We start from the raw sequence: 13,573 nt of genomic DNA, 5'->3' as shown, positions 1-13,573 counted from the left end.
AAGATGTTTCCTTAACTTTGTTCTGAGATATTTTATAAGCTCTATATATTACATGTGCATGTATATATCTTTTCTGGTTTTTTTCTTGGAATAAGGACCAATGACTATAAACCCTAGAACATAGCCATTGCCTTTTGCCCTAGGTTTGCTCTTTTTATCAAAGTAGATTAGATCCCTTTTCATATCCACTTCAATATGGAAGAGAGTCTAATGTTATTTTCCCCATCTTAGGCATGGCAAAACTCCAAAGGGTCTGAATTTTACCCTATTTGCAAGCTAACAAACCAAGTTTATTAAAACTAATAAATAATTTCATGCAAATTGACAAAAGACAGAACAATCCTGGGTCAGAGACAAAATATATTCACATCCAGCAGCAGAAGGACACTAACATTAATGCCAGTGTCCCATGGCTCCCAAGTGTGGTGGGCCTGGATGAATCAGATACACACAATTGATTTGTGATATAGCAGTTGCATGCCCAAATTAGGGAATTCCAGCCTTTAAAATGGGATGCAAGCAAACCTGCCCAACCTTGCTCTGCAAGAAATTATTATCTTTATTGTACCGAACAGTAAACAAACCCACCCTCTGTAGCAATGAAAACTCTCCCTCCCAAAGCTATTTGCTTTATGAACATCCTTGGAAAAGTAGTCTGTAGCTAAGGAAAATCAGTACCTCTGCTGACAAGATAGACAGAAATGTGAGAGTTCCATGGACAATTGTTTCCTAACAATGCAGAGTTGTAACCAGTCTCATGTGGCTTCACTAGAAGGAGATAAGATTTTCTTCTTTTCATATTCTCTGGCTTGCTGACACTGGTTTGATGGGGAATCTGTGATCTCATATTTTTAATTTGCTTTTACCTAATAATACTTTACTTCTAGAAAGCGAGCTTCCCCAATTTCAATGTATTTTTTCCAGAATGCAAATTCTACCAGTCATTTTTCTGTTTATGTATCTGTTTGAAAAAGAGAAAAAGGGCAGTCTTCATAGGAGTTAGGAAAATAATCTTTGCTTTTAAAAAATAATAATAATAATCCAAGCCCTGCCAAAAAGGAAATGGTTTTCTTACTCGTGTATTCTTTGTGTTTTTGAACCATGTTAGAGACTATGAGATAGCAACTTTTCACTGTTTTTCATCTTGGTAATTCTTCACTATTTACAATAGAGTGGCAAAGATAGGGAAATAGTTCAGATAGTAAGCTCAACTGGCATTTTTAGTTTTGAATTTTCATTTTATGGTGTTTCTTCATGGGAATTTCAGTGGAAAGTTATAAAAAAAAATCTTAGGAACTTTTTTTCTTGTAAACTTTTTATTTTATATTGGAGCATAGCTGATTAACAATGTTGTGATAGTTTCAGGTGCACAGCAAAATGACTCAGCCATGCATATACATATATCCATTCTCCCCCAGACTCCCCTCCCATCCAGGCTGCCACATAACGTTGAGCAGAGTTCCCTGTGTTATACAGTAGGTCCTTGTTGGTTATCCATTTTAAATATAGCAGTGTGTACATGTCAATCCCAAACTCCCTAACTATCCCTTCCCCCATCCTTCCCCTCTGGTAACCATAAGTTCATTCTCTAAGTCTGCGAGTCTGTTTCTGTTTTGTAAATAAGTACATTTGCATCATTTTTTTTTTAGTTTCTGTATATAAGGGATATCATATAATATTTCTCTTTCTCTGTCTGACTTACTTCACTCAGTATGACAATCTCTAAGTTCATCCGTGTTGCTGCAAATGGCATTATTTCATTCTTTTTAATGGCTGGGTAATATTCTTTTGAATGTACATACCACATCTTCTTTATCCATTCCTCTGTCGATGGACATTTAGGTTGCTTCCATGTCATGGTTATTTTAAACAGTGCTGCAATGAACATTGGGGTACATGTATTCTTTCAGACCATGTTTTTCTCTGGATATATGCCCAGGAGTGAGATTGCTGGACCATATGGTAGCTCTATTTTTAGATTTTTAAGGAACCTCCATAGTGTTCTCCATAGTGGCTGTACCAATTTACATTCCCACCAACAGTATAGGAGAGAACCCTTCTCTCCACACCCTCTTCAGCATTTATTGCTTGTGGATTTTTTGATGATAGCCATTTTTACTGGTGTGAGGTCATATCTCATTGTAGTTTTAATTTGCATTTCTCTAATAATTAGCGATGTTGAACACACTTTCATGTGCTTCTTGGCTATCTATTTCTTGGTTGTAGCAATGTCTATATAGGTCTTCTGCCCATTTTTTGATTGGATTGTTTGTTTCGATGGTATTAAGCCTCATGAGCTATTTGTAAATTTTGGAGACTAATCCCTTCTCAGTCACTTCATTTGCAAATATTTTCTTTTTCCCAATCTGTGAATTGTCTTTTCATTTTGGTTTCCTTTGTTGTACAAAAGCTTTTGAGCTTAATTAGGTCCCATTTGTTTATTTTTGTTTTTATTTCCATTATTCTGGGAAACAGATCAAAAAAGATATTGCTGTGATTTATGTCAGAGAGTGTTCTGCCTATGTTTTCCTCTAGGAGTTTTATAGTGTCTGGTCTCACATTTAGGTCTTTAATCCATTTTGAGCTTATTTTTGTGTATGGTTTTAAAGAATGATCTAATTTCATTTTTTTACATGTAGCTGTCCAATTTTCCCAGCACCATTGTTGAAGAGACTGTCTTTCCACTATTGTGTAGTCTTGCATCCTTTGTCATAGATTAATTGAACATAGGTGCGTGGGTTTATTTCTGAGCTTTCTATCCTGTTCCATTGATCTATATTTCTATTTTTAAGTCAGTACTATACTGTTTTGATGACTATAGCTTTGTAGTATAGTCTGAAGTCAGAGCCCCTGATTCCTCCAGCTCTGTTTTTCTTTCTCGAGATTGCTTTGGCTATTCAGGGTCTTTTGTGTCTCCATACAAATTTTAAGATTTTTTGTTCTGGTTTTGTGAAAAATGCCATTGGTAATTTGTAGGGATTGCATTGAATCTGTAGATTGCCTTGCATACTATAGTCATTTTGACAGTATTGATTTTTCCAATCCACGAACATGATATATCTTTCCATCTGTTTGTGTCTTCTTCAATTTCTTTCATCAGTGTCTTATAGATTTCGGAGTACAGGTCTTTTGTCTGCTTAGGTAGGTTTATTCCTAGACATTTTATTCTTTTTGATGTGATGGTAAATGGGATTGTTTGTTGAATTTTTCTTTCTGATCTTTCATTGTTAGTGTATAGAAATGCGACATATTTCTGAGTATTAATTTTGTAACCTGAAACTTTACCAAATTCATTGATGAGCTCTAGTAGTTTTCTGGTAGCATCTTTAGGATTTTCTATGTATAGTATCATGTCATCTACAAACAGTGACAGTTTTACTTCTTTTCCAATTTGTATTCCTTTTATTTCTCTTTCTTCTCTAATTGCCATAGCTAGGACTTCCAAACTATGTTGAATAAAAGCGGGAAGAGTGGACATCCTTGTCTTGTTCCTGATCTTAGCGGAAATGCTTTCAGCTTTTCACCATTGAGTGTGATGTTAGCTGTAGGTTTGTCATATATGGCCTTTATTATGTTGAGGTAGGTTGCCTCTATGCCCACTTTCTGGAGAGTTTTTATCATAAATGGGTGCTGAATTTTGTCAAAAGCTTTTTCTGCATCTATTGAGATGATAATATGGTTTTTATTCTTCAGTTTGTTGATGTGGTGTATCACACTGTTTGATTTGTGGATATTGGAAAAATCCTTTCATCCCTGGGATAAATCCCACTTGATCATGTTGTGTGATCCTTTTAATATATTGTTGCATTTGGATTGCTAGTATTTTGTTGAGGATTTTTGCGTCTGTGTTCATCAGTGATATTGGCCTGTAATTTTCTTTCTTTTGTGATATCTTTGTCTGGTTTTGGTATCAGGGTGATGGTGGCCTCATAGAATGAGTTTGGGAGCTTTCCTTCCTCTGAAATTTTTTGGAACAATTTCAGAAGGATAGGGGTTAGCTCTCCTCTTAACATTTGATAGAATTCACCTGTGAAGCCATCAGGTCCTGGACTTTTGTTTGTTGGGAGTTTTTAATCACAGTTTCAATTTCAGGGCTTGTGATTGATCTGTTAATATTTTCTATTTCTTCCTGGTTCAGTCTTGGGAGACTGTACCTTTCTAAGAATTTGTCTATTTCTTCCAGGTTGTCCATTTATTGGCATACAGTTGCTTGTAGGAACTTTTATATAGGAATCCTATATGTAGATTTCTTTGCCTGTGTATGTGCTTGTGTGTTTAAATTATAGCAAATGTACTCTGTAAAGCTACATTAATATCAAGTGGGAGTCAAAATAACACTAGAATACTTGGGCCTCCATCAAAGAGGATTTCTTTTTTAAATTATCAGAGGTTTTTCAGTAACATAGCCAAAGTGACAAAGCTTGCTTTGTTTTCAAAGAATATTCTAATTTATAGTATTTTTATGTTTTTTAAAACATTAAAAATTACAGAAAATCACACACAAAAAAATAGCATATCACAGTTATCCAGATTTATTTTCTCAGTTGATGACATTTCTCAAAAGAAACATAGAGATTTTTTTTTGCCACGTTTTTTGGTCAGGTTGGTAGCTCTAGTTTGAGTTTCAAATATATTATTATATTATGCAAAAATTAGGTCTTAAGCAACAAACCTGTGGTAACCTTTAAGTTTACTAAATCCTGCCTAAATTCATTATGTCTTAAAAACATGATTTACCACACCTCTGAAAGATCCCAAGAGGGGACAGGATTTTATTTACTCTCACACAAGACCTGATTTATTTTTTTCCCCATGACTTATTTTAGGGACCATCTCAGAGTAATACTCTTCTTGACGTTTAAATAGCATACAAAAAGCTGCATATGATTCAATACACAACATGATAAATTTTGCCATATGGTACACTCGTAAAACCATTACCACAACTGAGAAAATGAATATATCCATCATTTCCAAAAGTTTCTTCCTGCCTCTTTATAATCCTTCTGCCAGGCCTTTCCCTGCTGCTCCCACTCTGTCCAGAGGCAACCAATTATTTATTTTGTATCATTATAGAATAGCTGTATTTTTTTCAGAAGTCTGCATAAATATAATCCTATGGTATTATTTTTTGTCTGTCTCTACTCATTCAATATAATTATTTTGAGATTTATACACATGTTGTATGTATCAATAGTTCATTACTTTTTATTTCTGAGTAATATTCCATTTTATGGACGTACAATAACTTTTTTATTTCATGGACAGTTGTGTTGTTTCCAGTTTGGAGCTATTATGGTTAAAGCAGATAGACATTTATATGCAAGTGTGGATATATGCTTTCCTTGGCATGAAATAACTGGGTGATTTTATGTATATGTTAAACTTTTCAAGAAACTGCACTTTTATAAAGAGTTGCATTATTTTACATCTGCACCAACAATGTATGAGAATTCCAGTTTCTCCACATCCTCACCTACACTTGATATGGTCATTATTTTTACTTTTATCCATGCCAATAAGTGTACAGTGGAAACTCGTGCTTTTAATTTCATTTCCTCAACGACTGATGATATTTAGAAACCTTTCATATCCTTTTAGCTTTCACATATCTTCTGTGATGAAGTGATTGTTAAAATCTTTAGCCCATTTGTATTATTTGTTTTCTTATTATTGAGTTGAGAGAGTTCTATGTTCTACTCGACATTCTTTGCCACATATGTGATTTGAAAATATGTTCTCCCAGGCTATGTGTTGTCTTTCATTATTTAACAGTGCCTTTTCAAGAGTGGAAATTCTTAATTTTGAAGAAATTCATCTTATCAATTTTTTTTGTAATTTATGGAGAGTGCTTTTATTATTATATCTATGAAAATTTTGTCCAAAATCACGAAGGTTTTTTTCCTCTTTTTTTTTTTTTTCTAGATGTTTTATAGTTTTAGGTCTTACTTTTAATTTCTAGTCCCTTTTCCTTTAATTCTGTTTTTGGTGCAATGTATGAAACTTAATTTTGTCTCAAAAGGATATACACTCAATCTAGCACCATTTTTTGAAAGACTACCCTTTCTCCATTGAATTGCCATTGCCATTTTGTCAAAAATTAACTAAATACATATATTCATCATATATATGTATATATGTACATGTGTGTATATATATATATATATATATATATACACACACACTCTTTATCAGATTGAATGGATTTCTTCTATTAACTAAGACTTTTTTTAAAAACAAAAAATGAATACTAGATTTTGTCAAATGCTTTTTCTGTATCGATGGAGATGATCATATTTTTTCTTATGATGATTTTTAAATGTTAAAACAATCTTACATTACTGGAATAAAACTTAATCGGTTATGATGTATTATCCTTCTTCAATAATGTTAAAATTGATTACTAAAATTTTAAAGTACTTTTTACATCTATATTTATGACATATGGTGTTCTGTAGTTTTCTTGTTTCGTCTTTGTCAGATTTTGAAAACAGAATTATACTAGGCTAATAAAATGAGTTTGGACCTATTCATTTTATGTACTTTTGTAAAGTGAGTAAAACTGCTTTCATTTCCTTCTATTTGGTAAATTTTGCCAGAAAGACATATCAGCATGAGTGTTCTTTGTGGGAATTTTTTTAACCCGTACATTTAATCATTTTAATAGCTATAAAATGATTTCTTTTTCAGTGAGATTTTACAGTTTTTCTTTAAAGGGATTTGTTTATTTCATGTAAGTTTTGAAATTTAGTGGCATAAATTTGTTCATAATATTCTCTTATTACCCTGTGAATATCTATAGATGTGGAGTGATATCACTTCTCTAATTCCTGATATTGGTAATTTGTATTCTCTCTCTCTCTCTTTTTCCCTGCTAACCAGTATGTCTAGAGTTTAATCAATTTTATCTTCTCAAAGAACCAATTTTTGACTTAATTTATTTTCACTTATATTCTCCTGTTTTCTAGTTTATTAATTATATCCTCATATATATTGAGCTTTATTGCTTCTTCCTTTTATATTTTATGGTAGAAGCTGAAGTCATTGAAGCAGGCTACTTCTAATACATGTTTTTTTGGTCATATATTTCCCTGAAAGCACCTACTTAGCTATGTTCCATGGATTTTGATATGCTGTATTTTCATGTTGTTTTTGTTCAAAATACATTCTTATTTCCTTTTTTATTATCTTCCTTGAGTCATAGGTTATTTATAAGCTTGTTACTCAGTTTCTAAATATTTAGTGAATTCCCAGAGATCTTTCTGTTATTGATTTGTAATTTAATTTTATTATGACCAGAAAACATACTTTCCATAATTTTATCCCCTTAAATATACTGAGATTTGTTTTATGACTCAAAGTGTGGTCTATATTGGTAAATATTTTGTGCGTTTAAAATAAATGAGTATTATACTGTTTTGCATAAGTATTCCATAAATGTTCAAAAGGTCAAGTTTGGAGATAAGGCTGTTTAGGAATTATTCTGCATTTTACTGATGTCCTCCTTACTTGTTCTATCAAAATTGTTGAGAGAAACTTATAGTCTTGAACAATAATAAAACATTCATTTAATTCTTCTAATGGTTCTGGGTATTTTTTTTTAATGCATTTTTAACTCTTTTTGGATGCCTAAAACTTTAGGATTGTTGTTTCTTCTTGATGAATTATCACCTTTATCATTATATAGTAGCCTTCTTTATTCCTCTTAATTTTCTATGTTCTGATATCACTATTTTCATGTTTTCTGATTTTATTAAGTTTCCTTTGATAAGGGTTAGCATAATACACATGTTTTTACCATTTTACTTTTAACTTATTTGTGTATTTATATTTTAAGTTTTTCACTTGGAGACAATATGAATTTAGGTCTTGATTTTTTTTTAAAGATTGGAGGAATTTTATTTATTTCTTTATAATTTTTATTGGAGTATAGTTGATTTACAATGTTGTGTTAGTTTCAGGTGTACAGCAAAGCAAATCAGTTATACATATACATATATTGGCTCTTTTTAAGATCTTTTCCCATATAGGCCATTAAAGAGAATTGAGTAGAGTTTCCTGTGCTATACAGTAGGTCCTTATTAGTTATCTATTTTATATATAGTAGTGTGTATATGTCAATCCCACTCTCCCAATTTATCCTACCCTCCTTACCCCCTGGAAACAATGTTTGTTTTCTACATCTGTAACTCTATTTCTGTTTTCTAGATAAGTTCACTTGTACCCTTTTTTTAGATTCCACATATAAGCAATATCATATGATATGTCTTTCTCTGTCTGACTTACATCACTCAGTATGACAATCTCTAAGTCCATCCATGTTGTTGCAAATGGCATTATTTCATTCTTTTTATGGCTGAGTAATATTCCATTGTATATTTGTACCATATGCATTCCTCTGTTGATGGACATTTAAGTTGGTTCCATGTCTTGGCTATTGTAAATAGTGCTGCAATGAACATTGGGGTGCAAGTATCTTTTTGAATTATGTTTTATTTTCTGGATATATGCCTAAGAGTGGGATTGCTGGATCATATGATAACTCTATTTTTAGTTTTTTAAGGAACCTCCATAGTGCTTTTAGTTTTTTAAGGAACCTCCACTCTTCTCCATAGCGGCTGTACCAATTTACAGTCTCACCAACAGTGTAGGAGGGTTCCCTACATTGGGAAAAGAGGGAAAAGTGGTTCCCTTTTCTCCACCTCTTCAGGCCAGAAGGGAGTGCCATGATATATTTAAAGTGATGAAAGGGAAAAACCTACAACTAGGAATACTCTATCGAGCAAGGCTCTCATTTAGATTTAACGGAGAAATCAAAGCTTTACAGACAAGCAAAAGCTAAGAGAATTCAGCACCACCAAACCAGCTCTACAACAAATGCTAGTGTCTTTGTGTATGTTTTGCTTTGGAACTGTAGGTTTATTAGTTTTCACCAAACTTAGAAAGTTTTCATACATTATTTCTTTAAATATATTTTTCTCTAACCCATTCCTTCCCTCTTTTTCAGGCATCCCAATTACACATAGGTGAAGTAGCTTAAAATTTTTCCACAGCTCAGTGATGCTGTCTTGTGTATTTATTTTCTTCTTCATTTTTCCTGTTTTTTATTTTGAATTTTTTTCTTATACGAAGGCTCGTGTTCAGTAATCGTTTCTTCTCAATGTTAAATTTGATGTTAATACCATCCATTACATATTTAATATTATACATTATAATTTTTTCTCCTCTATAGTTTCAATTTCTTACATCTTCCATGTCTTTGCTCTATTTTTTGAGATTATGAATGGTGTTATAATAACTATTTCAACATCCTCGTCTGCTAATTTTAACATCTATTTGACTTGCGGATCTGTTTCAATTTGTTGACCTTTTTCGCTCTTTAGTCTCATATTTAATGACCCATAATGAGAAATTCCTGTTTGTTTTCATGCCTGCTAAATTTTTTTTGGATGCCAGACATTGTGAATTCTACTATATTGGAAACTGGATAATTTTATTTTTCTATAAATACTCTTGAATTTTGTTCTGGAATGTGATTATGTAATTTGAATGCCATTTGCTTGTTTGGGGGCTTGATTATAATTTTAGTTAGGTAGATGAGATCAGCACTGTATTTACTTTAGGGTTTTTTTCCAGTACTGGGGAAGATTCTGATTGACACTGAGTTCTTTAATTAAGTTCAATGAGGTTGAGTTCAAGTATTTTTTTCTCTTAGAGTATTTTTGTTTTGTTTTCTTGTTTATGAAATTAAATACTCAGTTGCTTACTTACTTTTGCTTACCTTGTCTCCAAGTTATCTATGTAGGAGTGATTCTCATATAATTCACACATTTACCTCACTAAATCACACATTGTATAATATATCAATTAGAGAAATATAAAATTGCATATTAGTTTACCAAATACATGCACTTTCAAATACATTAAATAATGTATAATGTATACTAGTTTAAAAAATTGGGCTTTTTGGCTTAAGTAATATGTATAAAAATAATCTTTGGATTAGAATAGCCAGAAAATCATGTCAAATCATAAATAAATGGAGGTATAATGAAAGATACTTGTAGAGTCTGGTTAGATTAAAAATAACATAAGTCAACCCAGGCAGAATTTTTTCCCACAAATATAGCAGCAATAAATAAATACATAAGTGCCTATGCCTCTTGAAAATATCTATAAAAATATTTTTTAAAACTTAATACATTATCACACTGATCAAGGCCTATGAGCAAACAAAAAAATCATTAAATGTGAGCCTTCCCTAAGAAATAAATAGGCAAATATTTCATATGTTATCTGAAACCTGTATGTTTGAACTGAGTTTATTGTGGTGAAAAGATTGTTCATATCCTTGGAAACATTCACAAGTTAAGTTTTATACTAATTTACTAAAATTTTTAGTATTACAAATAATTCAATATGCATACAAAATGCTAGCATACTAATGAGTATGATGATAATACTTAACACAGATTGAAACTTTATTGTGTCTTAGGCACTGGGTACTATGCTAAACAGTGTCTCTCATTATTAGATAAATATGGAGACAGCAAATGAGTCTTCATTTTTTCCTGTACTTATCAAAATCATAGTTGGTAAAAGTCTGATATTGAATATAAGAACATAATCTTTTTGGTATCGTTACATCCTTCTCCTTCTATATTGTGGTTTCAAATAGTTCTTTGATGCTAAGGACAGCTTTCAGGGTCTATAAACCCCTGATATTGTTTGTGAAATTTAATATGAATGTACACTTTTCTGGATAGATAAATGTCTTAGTTTCGTTAAGGTTTTAAGGAAGCTAATAAAGCAAAAAGTTAATAATTCATTTTCAATTTGATCAAAGCACCTCTATTCATAAAAGTGAAGCCAGAGTGGTTCTGAAAATCACAGTGGTCATTCAATATGTGTAGCAGAAAAATAGTGACCAACTAAAAATAACATATAATATTTAGTTTCTGGATATTCATTATTTGGCAACTCTAAATGTGTTGTTCATCCAAAATAGGATAAATTCATTCATTTATTCCAAATTTATTGAGTATCATTTATTTAACTGACCCTTTATAAGATCACAGAAATGAAAATAGACAGATAAGTACTGCAGGAAAGATCTATGACGTCATATTTTAACACAAAGAAAAACATTTAAGACTGAGAGTCAAAGGAAGCTTCACAAATGAAGACATGGTTGAGATAAAACTTTATGAGTGTTCCAGCTTCCTTCAAGAGGAGAAAAATGTAGAACAAAATCTCCACAATTTTCAAAGGTAATATATTTGGCACAAATAATTTGTACAACTCAAAACTGACATCTTAGAAATAAGTAACATATAAGAGTTTTGAACATGCACTAAATAGTGAGTATTATTCTTTTGAACCCAAATTTGGATTCAACTAGAAGATAAGCTAGAGAAAAAATATGCACAAAGGAAACTCATATTCCACAAAGTGCTTATAAAGCAACTTATATTCCAACTTATATTCTAATTTACTTCATATGAAAATAGCTCACTGCTGTCATTAGGCAAAGCCAATTATAGCCCAATTTAACAAATGAGTATATTTATAAGACATATCACAGAAAAAAGAAATACAATAATCCTTGAGAATTTGAAATGGTACTCTATCTCACATACAATAAAAGAAAAATATGAAAACTACACAGAAATAGCAGTTGTTTACCTATCATACTGAATTAATTTCAAGGTCTTAGTGACACACTGTGATGTAAATGTGTATAATTTTTATGAAACACATTCTGCCCAAATCTATTAAAATGATAAATGTGCATACTATTCAATCCAGCAATTCTTCTCTTAGGTATTGAACCTGCAGATGTATTGGCATATGTGTGAAATAAAGTATATACAATTTTATTCTTTGCAGAATTATAAGCAGAAAAATCCTAACTATCCCTCAGAAAAAGCAAGGTTAAATAAAATATTGTGCTATCATAAACTAGGAGACCATATAGCCATAGAAATAATGTTGGACCTCTTTTTGTAATGGCACAGAAAGACATCCATTTTTGAAAAATCAAAATGAAAACCTGTGTTTATTAACCCGCAATATATGTATAAAAGATTATATAGTATATGTGCTTGTTTATCATTAAATATTTCTGGAATAATTTTTTTTTAATCTTACAATATTGATTGCCTTCAGTGAAGAGAGCTTTTTCTTTGGAAGAACAGGTGTGAAGGTGACACTTTTTATTGTATAACCCATTAATTATGCCACTTGAAAACTGAATATATTACATATATTTGAAAATGTTAATGATAAAAGATATATATGTATTATTACAATTAATTTAAGAATAAAATTGTTTTCTAAATAAAATATTTATTACATACATGTATATACTTTTCTATATATATGGACAGTTTCTGGAAATATACACAAGAAACCAGCAACATCAGTTACCTCAATGACTCTTCAATAAATATTATCTTAAAATGTTTGAATTTGAAATCATTACATAACTTAAATATTTTTGAAACCATAAAATATTGAAACTTAAGCCTTAAGAAATGAGATAGAGCTAGGAGGCGCAGATCAGATATAAAGCCGATGCTCAGTATTGTGTACTTTCCTTGAACCACTCTGGTTTTGTGGAATGGGAAAGCAAGTGGTTGAGGTTGTTTTGTGAGTTAGGATCTATGTGTGTCATTTAAAAAAAAAATCTATGTTTTCTGAGTTTATTGCATTTGTCTGTGGACAAACATGTTCTTAGCATGTAAATATTAATTTTTGTAGGCAAATGCTAATTCTCAAGGGGAAAGAGAATGACACAGATGGAATAGGTAGAATACCTATTTCAGGTGGAGAAGTTCAGGTGGTGGGGAAGACCTCTCTTAACTATTTGAGCAGAGAATGGAATAAAATAAGGGAGTGAGCCACATGGGAATACCTAAGGAAACACATTCCGAGAAGAGGGAAGAGCAGTTGTAAAGATCCTAACCTTCTGATGCGGGGACAGTTTTGGCATCCTTAAGGAATAGTAATGGACTGGATTAGAGTGATTGAGGAAAAGAGAAGCAGATATAGGCCTAGAGGTAGTTAGACATGCAATCTGGTGGAATCTTGTATGGATTGCTGGATCATATGGTAACTTTATTTTTAGTTTTTTAAGGAACCTCCATACTGTTCTCCATAGTGGCTATACCAATTTATATTCCCACTAACAGTGTAGGAGGGTTCTCTTTTCTCCACACTCTCTCCAGCATTTATTATTTATAGCCTTTTTGATAATGGCCATTCTGACCAGTGTGAAGTGATACTTCATTGTAGCTTTGATTTGCATTTCTCTAACAATTAATGATATTGTACATCTTTTCATGTACCTGTTGGCCATCTGCATGTCTTCTTTGGAGAAATGTCTTTTTAGGTCTTCTGCCCATTTTTTTTTGATTGGCTTGTTGTATTGAGCTCTATAAACTGTTTGTATATTTTTGAAATTAAGCCATTGTCAGTTGCATCATTTGCAAACATTTTCTCTTATTCTGTAGGTTGTCTTTTCATCCGTATGGTTTCCTTTGCTGTGCGAAAGCTTTTAAGTTTATTTGCT

The sequence above is a fragment of the Eubalaena glacialis genome, chromosome 2 (genome assembly GCF_028564815.1).
Source record: "Eubalaena glacialis isolate mEubGla1 chromosome 2, mEubGla1.1.hap2.+ XY, whole genome shotgun sequence".
In the NCBI taxonomy this organism is placed as follows: domain Eukaryota; kingdom Metazoa; phylum Chordata; class Mammalia; order Artiodactyla; family Balaenidae; genus Eubalaena; species Eubalaena glacialis.
This window is presented reverse-complemented; position numbering follows the sequence as displayed.